The sequence below is a fragment of the Amblyomma mixtum genome, chromosome 10 (genome assembly GCF_055824585.1).
Source record: "Amblyomma mixtum isolate Tamu chromosome 10, ASM5582458v1, whole genome shotgun sequence".
NCBI lineage: Eukaryota > Metazoa > Arthropoda > Arachnida > Ixodida > Ixodidae > Amblyomma > Amblyomma mixtum.
Genome location: NC_143021.1, coordinates 172,603,956 through 172,622,823, shown reverse-complemented (window position 1 = coordinate 172,622,823; position 18,868 = coordinate 172,603,956). Strand labels below are relative to the sequence as shown.

Here is an 18,868-nt window from a genome sequence, read left to right as displayed (position 1 = left end):
AGCTTTTGTCTTCGTGGTGTTTATATAAAGAGCATTTTCGTTAGTCCACTTAAGGAAATTGGGCAAGAACTGTTGAATTGTTTGCTCGATGTCTACCGTAGTCTCACCGGTTATCAAAAGAGTTGTGTCATCAGCGTAACATATGAAGGAAACATCAGGATGATTGAGCACATAATGTAGGTCATTTATATATATTGTAAACAAAAGTGGTCCTAAAATACTGCCTTGCGGACTCCTGCTTTAATGCTTTTAAATTGAGATGAAAAATTACCGAGTGCTATGTACTGTTGCCGGCGCTCCAGGCAAGAAGCCATAAGGTGAAAAGCGACACCATGTATTCCATATGAGAGTAGTTTATTGAGTAAGATTTTGTGGTTCAAAGAATCAAATGCCTTAGATAAGTCAACATAAATTCCTAACGTTAGCATTTGTGTCCTTCAACCGAACTAATTCTAGGGTAGCAGACGTGCCCTCAGGAGTTCCACAGGGTTCTGTATTGGGCCCTTTGCTTTTCTTGATTTTAAAGCGAAAGCTTTACTACTTGCACTTTTAGCCTTTGCCGTGGCGCGGCGGTGCCACCATTGACCTGTAGTTGACCTCTGTGTGACGTCATGTGTGACATCACGCCGAGGAGAAGGGCGACCGACCCAGGTAGCACACGGCAGCGGGCCAATATTGGAAATCCACTGGCAAAGCGTGGCCCTAACTAGGCCCAGAGTTGCCAGTGAGCATCCGATATTGGTTGTGCCACTCCTTAACACATCCAACAATGGCCCTGGTTGTCCAACGCTTTACCAGTATTGGCTGAGCCATAATTAGATCCTGGCTATCATGGGCCAGGTTAGCCAGGATTGCCCCACTGTTTGCCATTGCTGGCTGTGCCATCATCGAATCCTGGCTATCATGGGCCATGTTAGCCAGTGTTGTTCCACTCTTTGCCAGAATTGGCTATGCCATTTCCGAGAGCTGGCTATATTGGCCTAGGATTGCCACCGCTTATCCAGTGTTCAAAGTATACTGGCAAACGTTGGTAAACATTGTGTCATCCATTAAAATGGGTTCAAAATTATTTTTATTGTCGAGTACCATATCGGCAGTTCATAATTTTCGAACGCGCTAAAACATGCGAGTTCAAAGTTTTGGTTTTATTTATTATTATATTTTAACCGAACACTTTTGCAGTTTGTGAGCAAAGCTACCCATGATTCCGTTGGAAAAGCTGCACTCTGGTTGCGCAGTGAGCAGCAATAATACGTTTAGAAGAATTGAGATCGAAGTCCTGTTGATCAGAATTAACGTTCTGATTACACCCGACACGCCTTCAACAAAAATTGTCAACAGGTGCCTTCAACAAAAATCAAATAAGTTTCATTTGATTAAATTTTTGGAATAAAAAAATCAGTTTTTTTTTATTCGCTCTAGGAATTCACTGCCGCAGTACGCAGCTGGTGTCTGCTTCAGGGAGATCGCGATACAAACGTAATAGATTAGCGCAAGTGCATCCGCTAAACCGAAATTGTGCTCAGTTTTGGCAACGTCCAGAAACGAAGCAGTCGGCTCGTAATTTCGAATTATGCGTTGCGCTCGTGAAATATTAGGCGGGTGCTTCATAAACGCACGCGGACACGTGCTAAGCGATTCCTACGCTTCCCTACGTCTTGCCCTGTGATCGCGCCTTTCCCGTGTTTTCTGATTTGCTATTTCCTTCCTTTTCTGCAAATCGTTGTGTTGGAAATTGTTGTTTTTGACCATTTTATTCTTTTGTTGCGTAATTTGCATTGGGGGCAATATAGCTCTTGCTCACGTCTTTGCATATTTACTCGCAGGTTTTTTTTTCTTTCGAACATCACCTTTATTGATGAAAATCATCGAAAGTAGTTGCGAACCACAATTCAACATGCCTTTGTTTGTTTTTGTTTTTTTTGCGCGAAACTTTCACCCCAACAAACAATTTGAGGATTCTTCGACGACCACTGAATAAATGGACTGACAAGTGGCGTTAGACGCATGTTAACCTAGCTTGTTTGGCGCATGTACGGTACATGAAACTATGAAAGAGCGCGCATTCTGCTTGGATATTTTTTTGCTTTATATTTTTGTTATGTGGTAACATTTTAAGCTATCTTGAACTAACAGAAGCCACATCATACGGCCCCACAAAATACGCGAGTGTCTCAAGTCGTTTTGGCGAAATGCATCTTGAAGCTCCAAGTTTTTCACTTCAAAATTTTCAGGCTTTTGCTGCAGCTTTGTAGCAATACTTTGACGCTTCCGTGTTTCCCATCCACTTCTCTCTTGTAGATATTGCTTTCTGTACTGCCTGTGGCCATGTGACTCATTCTCCAAAAATTCCAAACCCTTTTGACGTGTTTTGGCCTCTTTCCCTCTCTCTTTCAAGTCTTCAAGTCCAATATCTCCCCACCTGTTCTCCCGGCCGTGCCCTTTTTCAGGGAGCGGGCTAACCCCCCACCCCGCGAAGCGCTATTTTTTCTTTTTGGTTGTCACTTTCTCAAACCTGTTTTCCCTCGCACGCAGCTACGCGCTTCGCTGTTCCTCCACCTCCCTGTCTCCACCTTTCAGCTCGAGGACTTTTCTCGGAACCACAAAACCTGTGTAAAGGAAAATTACTCTCTCCCCTCCAGCAACCCCCCCCCCCCACACACACACACACCATCGTCTCCACTGCTCGTCTTGGAACCGCGCCACTCATCACAATAAGACATTCTTGACTGCACGGCGGAGCTCAACCACGTGCACAACCAACGCGACGAAAATGCATGCACACTCGAGCTAGCACCGTTCATGGTCTGTGCACGCGAAAAGCCACACTCATATATTAGGAGAGCTCCGACGCTGTTCGTACCGCTTGCAAGATCTTTTGTAAGTACTAAAACTCTTTTACCTTGATATACGTCTGGAAGTTAAAGTGGTTTTTGTAGTAAATGTTGCTTTGACTACATGCGCCTTTATTTTTTAGGCAGGAGAAGAGAACGAGCCAAAAAGCACGAGGAAGACTTCTGTGTACCCACTCTCATTGCGAAATGGCTTGCTTGACGTCGTGCGCAGTGGAATTGTGGCCGAATGGTGAGAATTTAATTTTTCGTCTTTGGTGAGATGAACTCACTAAAGATTCACTACTTTGGCTAACAGCGGGTTTGAACTCATATGACTTGAGATAGGATGCATTCGGGAATATGTCCTTTACCGCTTATGCACGACGGAAATCAGAACCGCTTAATTAATTTTCCACTTTAGACTAGTTGGTAAGGATATGTGTAATACTTCCGTAGTGTTTCTTTTTGCCTTCTACTCTTGCAGACTCAATAGAAAATCCGCAATTACTGGTTAAAGCTTTTGCCCAAGTTCTCTCGCAATGAAAAAGGGCATTACTCTGGACTATAAGACTAGTATTTTTGTGTGGTTTTCAAGTTGCAGTTTCGAATCCAACTATAGCATGCATGCGAAGCAACTAAGGTAAAACAAAGGTGCCCTGAGTTCCTTGCGTTCAGCGTATTTCGTCAAAAATCGCAAGCCGCATTTTTAACCCCATTAAATAAAACTAATCAAAAATGTTGTTTTGACGTCCATGTGGAAGAGACGCTACAACCTGTGCATGTTTACTGGAATAAAAAATTACCTCGCAATTTAGATACGAGTTATATTAAAACAAAATAATACATTAATCTGTTTTCAATATCACATTAATTTGCTTATCTCGCATTGAATATATTTACTGGGAGTGCGACACGACGCATTAAACTAAATTAAACCATTTGGTATAAGGGAAGTTTAGTAAATTAAATTCCACTTTGTGCAACTAATGTGGTGCTGGTTCTTAAGAATAAATTAAAAATTATCCTGTAAAATATGTTGCTAGTGTCTTCACGATGACTGTGTTTCACAGAATTCGGTGTTATTTAATCATTTTTGTTTTTGTTCTGTGATGGCCATATTTCAACTTACCATGACATCATGCATCTCTTTGCAGGCTTGGCGCTTCGTGAGGCCATCGTGCAAGAACTGGACGAGGAATTTCTTTGAATGCAGTCCAGCAGTCCCCTTGCAAGTGGAGTGCAACGATTACTTTGGATATGACTGATCAGTTCACTGGAGGACAGCTCCGTTGAGCGCTTTATGGATGCCTTAGCCGTGCCGCAGCAGCTTGCCGAGATGCTTTGTCCAACCTGATCGGCACGCACCAAACTTGAAAATAAATTGTTTTCCCACAGCCTCTGCCACCATGCTCTTGGGCCCCTTTTCTTTACTCCCCACGGTGGCTGGTGGTAGCGCAAACCATCCTGTGTGCGCTAGAAGCGTGATTCTTGTAACTCAAAGCAATAAACGGGTCTTTTTTCTGGAATTCTTTCGCAACCTCATTTATGAATATTTGCTAGGTAGAATGGTATGTATGTACATCCATCCACAGTGCCGGTCATTGGCGAGTGGGTTAATTGCATGTGCCAGCGTTCGAAAGCTGGATGCCATTATTCGAAAGCTGGAAACCATTATTCGAAAGCTGGAAACCATTATTCGAAAGCTGGATGCCAATATTCGAAAGCTGGAAACCATTATTCGAAAGCTGGCTACCAATGTTTGAAAGTTGGCTACCAATGTTTGAAAGTTGGATGCCAGTATGAGACCTTTGCTGGTCCATGCTGCGGAACGAACATCGGGACTGCGTTGGCCGCTTGATCGGCCGAGCATTGGCCCAAAACTGGCATGAAAGTAAGGCCAATGTGTGAAGTGGTAGCGCTCGGCCCAAATGCCAGTGTAGGACCGATGTTCGTGCCAAGTTTTGCCAACACTTGCGCGACGTTCGGCCAATGTTGTTGTGCTGCCTGGGGACTCGCGCCGTCGCAAGCCGCGGCGGTGCCACCACCGGCGCCTAACTCATGCGCTCTCCGCTAGGAGCGCAACAGGTGCTTTGTGACGTCATGCCGAAGAGAAGGGCGACCGACTCGCGCCGTCGCAAGCCGCGGCGGTGACACCACCGGCGCCTAACTCCTGCGCTCTCCGCTAGGAGCGCGATTTTGGCGTTACGCTGAAGAGATTAGGCTCTACTCACGTCGCTAGAAAGCAGTAGCTGTGCCAACCACCAGCGGCTTAACATTAGTAAGGTGGAAAGTTGGGCGAGTTGAATCTTATTCATTGCTTCTTAACATTGCTTCGCGATCTCGCGCCGTCCGTGTGCGACGGCGGTGCACATGAACGGCGGCCTGACTGGACTGGATTGTACTGGACTGGATTGGATTGGATTAGATTAGATTAGATTACATTAGATTACATTGGATTGGATTGGATTGCATTGGATCGGATTGGATTGTATAACAGATGCATCGCCTCAAGTCTAACCACAAGCACCACCACCAGCTACACTACCAGCTGAACCATGGCGTAGGTAAGGATATTGCTTTCGCAATTATCGGGCTTAACCAAGCTAAGCCACAGCGTTTTTTATAAATGACTTACCTTGTAACATCACATGTAACCTACGTTTGTATGCTGATGACTGCGTGTTGTGTCACAAAATTTCCTGCCTTGATGATCACTTACACCTTCAGAAATCATTTTCAGAAATAGCTCTTGGTGTTCTACATGGCAAATGACTATTAAAATCCGCAAAACCGTTGCTATGACTTTCACTAATAGAAAGACACCTTCCGTGTTTACTTACACAATTAGCAATACCCCCATCCAGAATGTGAGTCAATACAAATACCTTGGTCTTATTTTCACACCCGATATGTCTTAGTCCAAGCATATATATCATAACCTTAAAGGCACTTAAAAACTTAGGATACCTCCGTCGCACAATAAAAGCTTCTCCTAGAGATACGAAACTACTAATGTTTAAATCGCTCAACCTTCCACTACTTGAATACGCCTCCCCTGTATGAAAACCGCACAAACAACGCGAAATTAACCAAATCGAGGCAGTGCAGAAGAAAGGCGTTCGCTTCATATGCCACAGGTTTGGTAGAGATTTTTCGCCTTCCACAGCACTTTCATCACTGGGCCTGCAACCACTTTCATCTCGACGAAGGACTGGGTGTTTATGTATTTATTATTTACTTATTTAATAATACTGCCGGCCACTGCTTGGCGCAAGCAGGAGTGAACATACAATGTTACATAACCAAAAGAATAAAGTTATTCAATATTAGCAGCACACGGAAACCAAAAGAATGAAACAAAAGAATAAACTTATACAATGTTAGCAGCGCACGGATACCAAAAGAATAAAACAAAATGAATAAACTTATAAAATATCAGCAGCACACGGATACAAAACATACATATAATCAATATTAGCAGGTAAGTAGACGATTTAAAATTTTTGTATTGCGATATTAACTCTTCCTGCCGGACCTCTGCAAATGTATTTATTGATTTATTTATTACCTCAAAGGCCCCGGTTGTGGGGCATTACATGAGGGATGGGCGGATTACATGCAGATTATATAAAGATTACAGAGTACATAAAGATTACAGGATACATAAAGATGACTGATTACATAAGGATGGCCTCAATCTTTTTTTGAAGTCGATGCAGTTCACGATGAGTACGGCTTTCGGCGGCAGATCGTTCCAGTCCCGAGATGATGTGACAAAAAAAGAACGGAAATGAGATGTTGTTCTTGCAGCGGGTGGGTATACGGTCTTGATGTGGTTGTTGCGGCTAGAAGGACGTTGAGCTGTTGATATGATAGATGATCCTAAAGGTGAATGATAGAACTTGTGGAGTAGGCATAGTCGAGATATTTTTCTTCTAGTTTCAAGGTTAGGCGAGGATGCTCTGGATTTTAAAGAGGAGACGCTAGTATAGTAAGAGTAGTCACAATAAATAAAACGAATAGCGCGGTGTTGAACTTTTTCAAGAATTATAGAAAGGTTAGATTGATGAGGATCCCATACTGCTTATGCGAATTCTAGTTTAGGTCGGACGAATGTTTTATAAGCTAATAATTTGATAGAAGGGGTTGCAAAACGAAGATTTCGACGTAGGAAGCCAAGGGTGCGGTTAGCGTCGTTAGCGATGTTCGTGATATGCGAAGACCATGTTAGGGTATGAGTTAAGGTGATGCCAAGATACTTACAGGAAATAATAGATTATACTTCAGAACGGAAAAGAACACATTTTGAGGGAATATGGGATTGCCTGCGATGAAAAGAAATCATACATGTTTTAGTAATATTAAGGGAGATTAGCCAATGCTTGCACCAAGTTTCGATTTGGGTTAGATCAGTTTGGAGGGTGTCAGAGTCAGTTCTGCTGGTAATAGGGCAGTAGATTACACAATCGTCGGCAAATAATCGGATGTTCGAGTTGACGTTAGAGGGAAGATCGTTAATGTAGATTACAAAAAGCAAGGGTCCAAGCACTGTGCCTTGTGGTACACCTGATGTAACGGGGGAAAGAGGTGACGATGATTTGTTAGCGTAGACAAATTGCTCTCTGTTCGTCAAAAAATTTTGTAGCCATTTCAACACCAAGTGGCTAAGGTTAAGACGTGAAAGTTTTAGTAGTAATCTTTTGTGGGGTACCTTATCGAAAGCTTTTTCAAAGTCAAGGAAGAGCGTGTCAACGGGAATGTTTAAGCCAAGATGAGAACTAAGATCATTAATAAAAAGGGCTAGTTGGGTGTCACAGGAAAGTCCTTTTAGGAGGCCGTGTTGGTTAGGATGAAAAAACTTGACCGAAACTAAAAATTTAACGATTTGAGAATAAATAACATGTTCCATTAGTTTTGAACAGATGCTCGTAAGAGAAATAGGGCAGTAGTTATTTACATGAAAACGATGAACCTTTCTTGGGGACTGGAACGATCTTACCGATTTTGCAGTGTTGCGGAAGCACGCCTGATGATAATGACTGTTGAAAAAGATGGCACAAAATGGCACTAACCAGGTTTACCTAACCCCTGCTATACCATCTAAAACTAGAAGTCACGACAGCCTAAACATCACGCCTTATTTTGCCCGCACGGACACTTTTAAATACAGTTTTTTCCCGCGTGTAATCGAATATTGGAATTGTTTACCCGGTTCTACTCGCTCTCTTCTTTTAGAGCTGTTTTTAGCGGCTATTGAATAGTTTTTCTGTTTTTTTGTTTTCACTCATACTGTTTCGGATGTTTCGGACGTTTGCCATTGTTGTGCTTCATGTTTTCCTACATTGTTGTTCACACCCACCCCTGCAGTAGCCCAACAGGGCTGCAGTATGTACAAATAAATAAATGTTGTCATTGAAATTTTTCAAGATTTTTTCTTTTTGGTTTATTAACGCAGTTTCGGTCGAGCAGCCCTTTCGGAAGTCATGCTGAAAATTGTTTAATAAGCTATACTTATATAGATACTGTGATATCCTGGAGTGAAGTAGTTTTTCAATTGGCTTTGAAAAAACTGGCAAAATTGATATTGGCCTGTAGTTTCTCAGAATGTTGCTGTCGCCACCCTTAAATACTAATGTAACTTTCGCAGTCTGCATTCGTTTCGGGAACACACCGGTTTCTATTGTTAAATTATATATGTGTGTCAGGGGCTGCCCTATTAAGTCAATCACATACTTTATTGGTTTGATTTGGATTCCTTCAGCGTCACATGCGCTGCTGCTGTTTAGGTCCAGCACAGTTGTGATCACCTCTTGCTCGTTTGTAGGGGCTAAAAACAGCGTGTTTGAATTAGAGGGAATGTTCTTTCGTTCCGGAATAACTTTAGTGGGTTTCCTATCTGCAAACTGGTTGATGAAAAAATCACTGAAAAAATTTGCTAATGCCTGGCCGGATACTGTTACACCGTCGAGTGTAACAGCCTCCACTGTTTTGTTTTCACGCGACCAATTAAGTACACTGGTTACCTTCTTCCAGGTTAAGCCCGCACGATGCACATCGTTAGAAAACAAGTTAAAATAGTACTCCTTTTTAGCCTTCCTTAATGCACTGACAAGCTTGTTTCGCCGACACTTGAAGTCTTTGAGCACACTATAATCTTTAGTTTTAATGAATTTCTCAAAAAGGCGATCTTTTTGGTGTATCTGTTCAGCTATGTCCTTGGTCACCCAGGGCTTACGGCACTTACTGGTCTGCTTAACAGCTTTATTTGGAAAGGCAGCATTATAGGCTTCAGAGAAGTCATGCAAGAATACTTCATACGCTGTGTCACTATCAGTTTGCTCATATAAAAGTTGCCACGATAGCCTTTCTATAGCTTCTCTGAACTTAAATAAGTTGGGACTTGAAATACCTTGAATAATGTGATCTTTCTTTTTGATTCAGACTTTTTTATTATTTATCATGATGAAGACAGGTAAGTGGTCACTGATGCAAGCGAATATTGTATCTGCTGTAACTTGCGAAGGGAGATAATTTGTTATAAAAAAAATCAAGTAATGTGCACGAAGACTGTGTAATTCTGGATGCGCTAATGTAAATAGCATCGAAGCCATTTTGCGTAGCAGCGCACATTAAGGATGTTTTTTTAAAGTCATCTAGAAGTAAGTTAATATTAACGTCTCCTCCTAAAACGAGTTCTAGCTTGTTTTCATTTGAAAAAGATAATATACTTTCAAGAAATGTTATAAAATTTCCGAGGTTGCCTGTGGGTGGCCGTTATATACCAATAAACATACATGAACGATAGCGTATGGTTACAGCTTCATAATGATTCATCACAATCGTGAACTGAGCTTCTACTCTGCAATGGAAAGAGTTTTGAACAAGCAAAGACACGCCACCACCTCGTCTACTGTGGCGTGTAATTGAGTAAGGAGTGTAACCAAGAGGAGCATACTCATTGGATTCTTGATTATACCAGGTTTCAGTTAATATAATTACACTAAAGTTATAGTTCAGCGTACTAAAAAGCATGTCAAGGTCGTCTGTTTTTGAACATGCCGATCGACAGTTTACTGTAATGAAGGACAGGGATGGTTTGCATGCTCTTACGCTTTCTGCAAAGTTTCCAGGTAGAATGCCCATAACAGACACTGGTATTTTTTCCATGGTGTCCTGAAAGCATACTGCCACCTAGTATTGCCAGGTGGCGCATAGGAAGTAGGGCGACGACGACGAAGTAGGGCTCGCGCCGTGTGGAGTCTGTCGCTGTTGTTGCCCCAGCTTGCCTGGCCTTCCCTTTCGTGCCTGCCAATAAAGCCCCCCTTCGTCAGCAAGTACGTTACAGTCTGGTGGAGGTGCTGGGTAAGATCCCTGTATATGTCTAATACTCCTCCGCATACCCTGGGCTCCAGTCCTTCGCTGGTGGACACCCCTGTGCACCGTGCTAGCCGGAGAAACCAAGGCCTACCTCCCGAACACGGGCTGTTGGAGTCTGCAAGAGCACCCACCCATCGACCTGTTATGCCAGCTGCAGCCTACTATACCTTGCAGAATCCGCGACTGCCCAAACCATTCCATGGCAGTCAGCTCGAAGACGTCGAAGACTGGCTGGTCGAGTTTGAACGCGTGGCCTCGTTCAACCAGTGGGACGACGCAGCCAAGCTTCGAAACGTCTTCTTTAGCCTGGAGGATGGGGCACGTACGTGGTACGAGAACCGAGAAGATGCGCTAACATCATGGCATGAGTTCCGCCGACGCCTGCTGGAGACCTACACCAGCACGGATCGCCGAGAACGGGCTGAACGGGCTTTGCAGTCTCGCATTCAAATGCCGAATGAGTCTGTAGCCATGTACGTGGAGGATATGACTCGGCTCTTCCGGCGAGCTGACCCGGCCATGCCCGAAGAGAAAAAGGTGCGCCAACTCATGCGCGGCGTCAAAGAACAGCTCTTTGCAGGCCTCGTGCGCAGCCCACCATCGACCGTCGCTGCATTCCTTGCCGAGGCCGCGACGATGGAAAAGGTTCTTCAACAACGTTCTGCGACTTACAACCGGCCCGTGCATGCTGCTGCAGTCACCGAATCGTTTGCCACCGCCAGGAGCCACCCTGACGATTTGCGCGAACTGATTCGCACCATCGTGCGTGAAGAGGTCCTCAAGTTTTGCAGCCCTTCGCAGTCTGCACTTGGTTCGATTTCCGCTCTTGTTCGCGAGGAGGTGCAACAGGCGTTCAGGGGTCCTACCGTCGAAACACCACCTCTGCCGGGAGACTACAGCCGCCCCACCTATGCCGAAGTTGCGAGACGCCCGGCTGCAGCTTCGCCACCGCCGATTCCAGTAACGCCTCCTGCACCGCTGTCCCCAGTTCCACCAGTCCCGTATTTCGACGATCGCCGAGTGCACTTGCGGAAGGCCGATGTCTGGCGCACACCTGACAACCGGCCACTCTGCTTTCACTGCGGAGAACCAGGCCATCTCTACCGCAATTGCTCTTATCGACGCCTCGGTCTGCAGGGCTTTCGAGCCGATTCGCCCAGACCCCGGTTTGGCCACCGGCCTCCAGCCATTGAAGACTTCCTGGCGGAACAGCGACTTTCAGCCCGTGCGCCGCATCAGCCGCGCTCATCTTCTCCGCGGCGCTCTTCCCCGAACCCGCACAGCTCCCCGCGAGCAGTACAGGGTCGCTCGCCGAGCCCTCGCCGGGAAAACTGAGACCAGCGACCTTCGGGGGCGAGGTCGCTGGGAGTCGCTGCGCTGAAGACCTCCCGCCGCCGCCGCTACGCTCCGACCGTGAACAGATAGTACCGTCATCTGACCAAAACAGCTGCGTTTCCTTGGACATACCTGCTGTTCTCGACGGTCACAGAGTCAGTGCATTAGTGGACACCGGGGCCGACTATTCAATTATCAGTGATAAATTGGCGACTCTTCTAAAAAAAGTCCTTACGCCTTGTTCTGTAGTGCATCTCCGTACTGCCGGTGGTCATCTCGTTACTCCAAAGGGTATTTGCACGGCTCGCGTTCAGATTCAGGGATCTACGTTCGTCGTCAGTTGTGTAGTTCTGTGCAATTGCTCCCGCGATCTCATTATCGGCATTGACTTTATGCGGGAGTATGGTGCTGTCATCGACCTCCGCCGACGAATCATCACCTTTTCGACCAGTAACGCGACCCACCTCGCCGACGCTTGCCACCGCAGTGCCGCCCTTCGTGTTTCTGCAGACAGTGTCACGTTGCCGCCACGGAGCAGTGTTTTGGTTGAAGTCACTTGCAACGACTTGCATGACGCAGAAGCAGTCGCCGAGGCTAACCGTTCACTCCTGCTTACTCAAGGCATCTGCGCCGCTCGCAGTCTACTGACGCTTCATGGTGGCCGGTCTGCGGTCCTGGTCACTAATTTTTCTAATGAGTACCGGCACCTTTTTGCAGGAACGGCTATCGCTTCTGCCGAACCTGTTACCGATATTCCCGTTTGTTTTGCGTCCGCGGCAGCCGGCACTGACGAACCTTGCCTTGAAAACGTCGACATAAACTGCCACCTGTCTCGGGAGCAACGCCTGGCTTTGGAACAGCTGCTGAAGGAATACAAGTCGTGCTTCGCTTCCTCCTCGAAGGTTCGTCAAACACCCATCACGCAGCACCGCATCATCACCTATGACGACGCTCGCCCTATACGACAGCAGCCTTATCGTGTTTCTGCTAAAGAACGGGCGGTTATCCAAACTCAGGTTCAGGAAATGCTTGACGACGGCGTTATTCAACCTTCCCAAAGCCCGTGGTCTTCACCTGTAGTCCTTGTTAAGAAGAAGGACGGCACTCTCCGGTTTTGTGTCGACTATCGCAAACTGAACAGTGTGAGCAAAAAGGACGTCTACCCGTTGCCGCGCATTGACGACTCGCTGGATAGATTACGGCGCGCTAAGTACTTCTCATCCATTGACTTAAAGAGCGGCTATTGGCAAATTGAAGTAGACGAACGGGACCGCGAAAAAACCGCCTTTGTGACTCCAGATGGCCTCTATGAATTTAAAGTGCTTCCTTTCGGTTTGTGCTCTGCCCCGGCTACGTTCCAACGGATGATGGACACCGTCCTCACAGGCCTCAAGTGGCAAAGCTGTCTTGTTTACTTGGACGACGTCGTAGTTTTTTCGGAAACGTTTGACCAACATCTCCAGCCATGGGCGTCCGGAGGGGGGGGCAAGGGGGGGCGGCTGCACCCCCCTGGAAAATCACTCACTCGAACCGTGAGTGATGGCCGCACGCCAGGGGCGGTGGTGCGCTCAGTCAAAAGGGTAAAAGCAGCCCCGCATGGTCACATCTGCGAAATGCCGCGTCCGGGCGTGCGTCGTTCCGCCGTTTTCAAACCACGCCATCGTTAGCTCTACTGAAGGGCGACCTGTTCCAGACATACAGCGGCACCGGCGAGCATGTGTTTCGAGCCGCCTTGAGATGGGTGTCTGTTTCTTTGATCTCTAGAGAGATAGCGACACGGAGGCAGACAGTGCACAGGGCATCTTGTTTTCGCCTTCGTTACGCCGGCCACCGATGAATTCTTAAGGAGGGAAGGACAAATCAGCCGTGTCCACCCCGCTTTGTCGGGCTGCTCAGGGTCAAGCGGGCGATGAGTTGGCGCCGCCGCCGCTCGCTGTCTCCTCCGATCCACGGGTAGCGCAGTTCGGTAGAAGCGCCGCTTTCAGAATCTCCGGCAAAGGGGATTAGCTGCTTTTGTTCACGGCGACGCAGTCTCCCGAGGCGCCCCCACACCAGCGTTCTTTGCGTCTTCTGCGAAAACCAGCGCCTTTGGTCAACGCAGCCCGATGGCGCCTGCCTGGCTCGCCTGTCACCTCTAGCTGGGCCTCAAATCACAACAGCGCCCATGTACTGTGCGTGTCAGTGCATGGTAAAGAGACCCAGGTGGTCGACATTACCCGGAACTCTGTACTACTCCATCCCTCATAGCCTGAGTCGTTTTGGGGCTCTGAACCCCATAAAAACACAAAAACAAATTTTCCGACTGGAGTGGCGAGTGTCCCTTCCCCTCGGAAGTTGCGCGGCGTTCCTTTCACCCCCAAAGTGCGCATTCGGGGATACTGCGGCAAGTAAGCCCTTGCACGTGTGCGCGCCTCTGTGTTTGTGCTTGGGTGTTTTTAGTGGCCGGTTGTCAGCGAAGCTGAGAACAACCAAGACAGCGGACGAGAAAACGACGAGCGGCGAGCAGTGTGTGCGGGGTTGCTCGACTGTGCGGATGCGCAAGCAAGATGGAGCGAGGTGTATGAAGCTGCGAGCGTGCATTTATCTTGTAAATAAGTTTTCGTTGTATATATAGTCATCTTTTGTTTTCAACGTACGCGTTCAACAGTTTTTCCAATCAATGTGTATGATGAGTGTGCACCGAGAGCGTGTAATGAAGCACAGAAGTGAATTTATCACACGTGTAATTACGCAATTCGCCCAGAAAAATCCGAGGCGCCTACATTTGCTGTTCAAGGAAGACTGACTGAGTGACTGTAGTTGCGTGTTTGTGAACATATTGTGCTGTGTGCTGGTCATCAATCCGGGTGAGTCGAGAACCCGTATGCAGCAAGACTGAGCACTCTTCTCCACGAAGTGATATAGCATCTTTTTGCATTTTTATTAATTTTAGTTGTTTCTTCGTTGATAAACTCCAATGTACCTCTCCTAGCCGCGCTTTAATTTGCTGTTTGTAATTTTTCTTTCATGTGTGCATTTTGTTTAATTTTTATTTATATATAAATAAATAAATTTACTCCGCAAATAGCGCCTTTCTGCTACGAACATACCCCCCCCCCCCCCCCCCCCGGGGCACCAACGGGGCCCCCCCCTGCAAAAAATTCTGCGGACGCCCTTGTCTCCAGCGCCTGCGGGCTGTCCTCGAAGCCCTCCGCTCGGCAGACCTTACCCTGAAGCCCCAGAAGTGTCATTTCGGTTACGAAGAGCTCAAATTTCTGGGTCACGTTGTGAGCGCTGAGGGAGTGCGGCCGAACCCCGAAAAGACTGCCGCCGTCGCACGTTTTCCCGTTCCGACCGACAAGAAAGCTGTCCAGCGCTTCCTGGGTCTCTGTGCGTATTATCGGCGCTTTATTGCGGACTTTTCCACGATTGCTGAGCCGTTGACGCGCCTCACAAGGAATACCACCTCCTTTGTCTGGACCACTGAGCAACAGACCGCTTTCTCTACGCTCCGCCAGCGCCTTCAAACACCTCCCGTTCTTGCGCACTTCGACGAAGATGCCGATACCGAGGTCCACACCGACGCCAGTAACATCGGTCTTGGCGCGGTCCTTGTTCAACACGAAGACGGCCTTGAGAGGGTTATCGCCTATGCTAGCCGTGCTCTCTCCCGCGCCGAGAGCAATTACTCCACGTCTGAAAAAGAATGTCTTGCGGTCGTGTGGGCCACCATGAAGTTTCGCCCTTATCTTTACGGCCGCCCATTCAAAGTGGTCACCGATCACCACTGCCTATGCTGGCTGGCAAATTTGCGAGACCCATCTGGACGCCTGGCACGCTGGAGCTTACGGCTCCAGGAATTTGACATTACTATTGTTTACAAGTCCGGCCGCAGACACGAAGACGCCGACACACTGTCGCGTGCACCAGTTGATCCTGCCGACGCAGCGCCCGATGACGACAGCGGCTTCCTTGGTACTCTCACCGCCTCCGACCTACTGACTCGGCAGAGGGCGGACTCGGACCTTCGCCCTCTCATTGACGCCCTTGAAGGTAGTGATACGGTTATACCTCGCCACTTCTCTCGACGTCTTGGCTCCTTCTGTTTGCGGCAAGGTCTCTTGTACAAGAAGAACTCGAGAGGCAACGATAGACCTTACCTTCTCGTCATTCCAGCCGACCTCCGATCTGACGTTCTTTTCGCCTGCCACGATGAGCCCACGTCTGGCCACTTGGGCTTTTCACGTACGCTCGCCAGAGTGCGGAACACGTATTACTGGCCTGGACTTTCTGCTGATGTCAAACGATACGTTAAAAGCTGCCGAGAATGCCAGCGCCGGAAAACGCCACCACTTAAGCCGGCGGGTTTTCTCAAGCCCGTTACTGCCCCTCGCGCTCCGTTCGACCAGATCGGCATGGACCTCCTCGGCCCTTTCCCCTTGTCGCAGGGCGGCAATAAGTGGATCATAGTTGCTACCGACTATTTGACTCGCTACGTCGAGACCAAGGCGATCCCTCGTGGCACAGCTTCAGAAGTCGCAGAGTTTTTCATGCACAACATCGTCCTGCGACATGGCGCTCCTTCGCACGTGATTACAGACAGAGGGACGGCGTTTACAGCGCAACTAATCGACCACACCTTTCGGCTGAGCTGCACAACACACCGCAAGACCACGGCCTACCATCCGCAGAGCAATGGCTTGACCGAACGATTAAACAGGACCCTTGCGGACATGTTGTCCATGTACGTAGATGTTCAACACAAAACTTGGGATGAGGTCCTGCCGTATGTCACCTTTGCCTACAACACCGCCCTGCAGGAAACTACGCGCTTCTCCCCGTTTCGCCTTGTGTACGGACGCGAAGTCCAGAGCATGCTTGATGCCATGCTCCCGTGCCCAGAGGATGACCAACTCGCCCCAGAAGCCCAACAGTTTGCCCAACGTGCTGAAGAAGCCCGTCAGCTGGCCCGCGTGAACATCGGGCAACAGCAGAGCTCGGATGCGCGCCGTTACAACCTTCGCCACCGACAGGTTGACTACAAACCCGGTGACCAAGTCTGGGTGTGGACTCCTGTTCGTCACCAAGGCTTGTGTGAGAAACTGCTCTCCCGCTATTTTGGCCCTTACAGAGTGGTACGGCGTGTGAGTGAGGTTAACTATGAAGTGGTTCCGGACGGTGCTGCGCAACCGCGACGCCGACAGCCCGACTCTGACATTGTGCACGTTGTGCGGCTTAAGCCGTACTATACACGGTGACGCAACCGTGCTGATGTTCTCGCGCGCTTCAGTTGCGGCATGCAGTTTGCTTGTTTTTTTTGTTTTTTTTGTGTCACCCTTACGTCGACAGCGACAGCGCTTTTTTTTTCTTCATAAGGGGGGAATAATGCCACCTAGTATTGCCAGGTGGCGCATAGGAAGTAGGGCGACGACGACGAAGTAGGGCTCGCGCCGTGTGGAGTCTGTCGCTGTTTTTGCCCCAGCTTGCCTGGCCTTCCCTTTCGTGCCTGCTAATAAAGCCCCCCTTCGTCAGCAAGTACGTTACAATACATTATTTAACTAGCGTGTTCAAAAACATAGCTGATTTTACTGTGATGGCAGAACTTCCGACAGCCTTTCTTAGAAGAATCCTGCCAGGCGAAACGGAAACCATTCTCTAAAGCCCAGGTTTTAGTTGTGCGGAGCAGTTCCCTGTTGTGCTTCGTCAAGTTTTCCAGGATATAAGCTTGCTCTTCTTTTTCTCCTAGCGTTTTCCGTTTCGCCAACCACTTGTTTCGGTCATCCAGACGATTGAATCTTACAATTATCCCAGGAATATTTCCCTTTTTTGCTGGCAGTCGAAAATGCTTCGTGCAATCGTCAATGGGTCATATGATTCACCTACTAGAAACATTTACCTACATTATAATATTATACCTGTCAACAAACTATTTGACTACAGATTTGCATGTTTTTACAAAACAGTGGTAAAAAAGATCGTGCCAATGACATATCGCCAATCATCGTACGACATCCGATTGCAATGTAGGTTTGTACTACCAAAATGCAGAACTAACTATGGATTCTCTATGTTAAGGTATATTGTGCCAAAGTTCCTCAATACCTCATTCAGTGACCAAGTGAATATTTTGTCTTTGTCTGCCATCCGGAAAAGCTTTATTCAGCAATATGTGCTACAGTGATGCGAAGCGTCTGGGTGTACTATGCCACTCTGTGTAATAACCTCACTGTCTTTTATTATAATTATTACTGCGAATTGCTAGATATCTGTTTCTTATAATACTTTGTTCTTCATAAGCGCACTTGTATCCACTTTTCAACAGTGTTTTTTTTTCCTCTCTTTTTGCCTCGTGCCAACTGCCGACTTGTAAGGTTGGTGAGGCCCGTCAAGCGGTGTATCATTCACTGCTTTTTTCTCACCATCCCCAGTTTGCGTGTACAAACTGAAATAAAGATTTTTTGATTTTGATTTTGATTTTTTTGGATAGCCGAGATGTCATGTGTGGTTAGTGAAGGCAGTTCAAGTACAAGGGCAAGATCGTTTATCTTTTGCAGGGTGTCCTCGCCATCAGCAACCGGTATACAATGGAATTCTAGATTAAGTTGTCTGCTACGCCATTCCAGATCATTCACTGCTTCTTGCAGTTCCTTGAGTGTCAATGATCTTACTTTTTTCAATCTTATCGACACGCTTGCCGAGTGCTTTGATATTGCTGTCTTGTTGATCAAGGCGTTTGATAACGTCGTCGAACTGGTTTCACATGTGCAGAACTGAGCTTTCTATCTCGCTCACAGTTTCTTTTAGTAATAGGAGTTGCTCAAGCTTTTCATTTATTTGGACAAGGTTTGTTGCTATGTTACTACCTTGGCTAGGCTCTGCGCACGTGCTACACTTCATGCTTTTGCGGAAGGATTCATTTTTTGACCGGATCGATCGTTCACTTACGTTTGAACAACAGCCGGCGTGATAAGTATCACTACATTCGCAGCATGTCAAAGTTAAGTCTTTGGGGGTACAGGGTTTCGGACAGGCATAGCACAGTGGATCAGGCATGGTGCAGACCAATTTGAATCAGTTTGAACAACGAAGGCGACCATTCTTCGACGGAGCGAATGATCGGCATCGGTGAGTGCCATGCTCACAGTTCACGCGCGTAGATTTTGTACCCGGTTGTCTGTAGGGCAAATGCGGCATGGTGTTACATGTTAGAAAAACGAAAGCAAAATGTGCTGAAACAACGATCTTGGAGCGCAGTCGAATGTCTAGTTTTTCGTGGAGCACCGTTTCTCATCTACGCTTTCGTTGTCTGCGTGGTCATGGCGAGTGTGACAATTTAGATGCGG

At 47.2% G+C, this 18,868-nt stretch overlaps 1 protein-coding gene and 1 long non-coding RNA gene across 2 annotated transcripts in view; one reads left to right on the top strand and one right to left on the bottom strand.

Moving 5' to 3' along the window:
- LOC149327750 (calcium-activated chloride channel regulator 1-like) overlaps window positions 1–18,868 on the bottom strand; it is an 884,343-nt gene that overhangs the window by 815,368 nt on the left and 50,107 nt on the right. The gene's annotated exons all lie outside the window — the stretch shown is intronic.
- LOC149327752 (uncharacterized) lies at window positions 2,995–4,360 on the top strand. Its single transcript, XR_016286276.1, has 2 exons — window positions 2,995–3,084; window positions 3,989–4,360. It is a non-coding gene; the product is annotated as an uncharacterized LOC149327752 (long non-coding RNA).